Raw genomic sequence first — 1,086 nt, 5'->3', positions numbered from 1 at the left:
TCCATCCATCCATCCATCCATCCATCCATCCATCCATCCATCCATCCATCCATCCATCCATCCATCCACCGTCTACTGCTTGATCTGGAATCTGTTCATGGGGCAGCAGCTTGAGCAGGGAAGCCCAGACCTCTCTTTCCTCATCCAGCACTTCTGGCAGGACTCCGAGGCTTTCCCAGGCCAGCCAAGAGACATAGTCTCTCCAGTGGGTCTTCCTCTGGGTCTCCTCCCAGTTGGACATGCCTGAACCACCTTAATTGGCTCGTCTCAATGTGGAGGAGCAGCGGCCCTACTCTGAGTCTCTCTTGAATAACTAAACTTCTCACCCCATCTCTGAATGTGAGTCCGGCTACCCTGCAGAGAAAACCAATTTTGATCTCTTGTAGCGATCTTGTTCAAAGTTTGCTACAATAGGTGAGGGTATAGGACAGTAGATCAACCAGTAACCAGAGAGCTCAGCTCCCTCTTCACCACAACAGCCCTGTACAGAGTCCACAATACTGCAGCTTTACCATACATCTGTTGATCTCACGCTGCATTCTTCCCTCACTTGTGAACAAAACTTGATACCTGAACTCTTCCACTGAAGGCAGAACTTCACCCCTAACCTGGAGAGAGCAATCCCCACCTTTTCTGACTGAAAACCACGGACTCTGATTTGGAGGTGCTTGTTCTCATCTCAGCTTCACACGTGTGAACTGCTTCAGTAAGAGCTGAGGATGACACAATAACACCAACAGGACCACCTTACCTGTAAATAGCAGAGACCTTAGTGTCGTGCCAAAAATAAAAATGCAAAAGACAGTTTTCAAATTTCCAGTTGCAGGACGTGACTTTACATCATCAGCCTTCTCAATTTTCATACTGTTTTAATTTATATCTAAACAAAATAGGCTACAAACTGCAAACTAAGATAGCAGAAACACTTTTATTTTTGGTTCTGTTTCATTTTTAATACAGTAGTGTTGATTTTGTGAAACTTGCAACTCTCATTAATTCTGCAGTCAACAAGCAGCAACCTCAGAAGCAACAGTCAACCACCACAACCGAAGACTTCCGTCAGTCCCGTTTGCAGCTTAATCTGCA

This window comes from Austrofundulus limnaeus, unplaced genomic scaffold (assembly GCF_001266775.1).
Source record: "Austrofundulus limnaeus strain Quisiro unplaced genomic scaffold, Austrofundulus_limnaeus-1.0 Scaffold754, whole genome shotgun sequence".
Taxonomy (NCBI): Eukaryota; Metazoa; Chordata; class Actinopteri; order Cyprinodontiformes; family Rivulidae; genus Austrofundulus; species Austrofundulus limnaeus.
Note: the sequence above shows the minus strand (reverse complement) of the source record.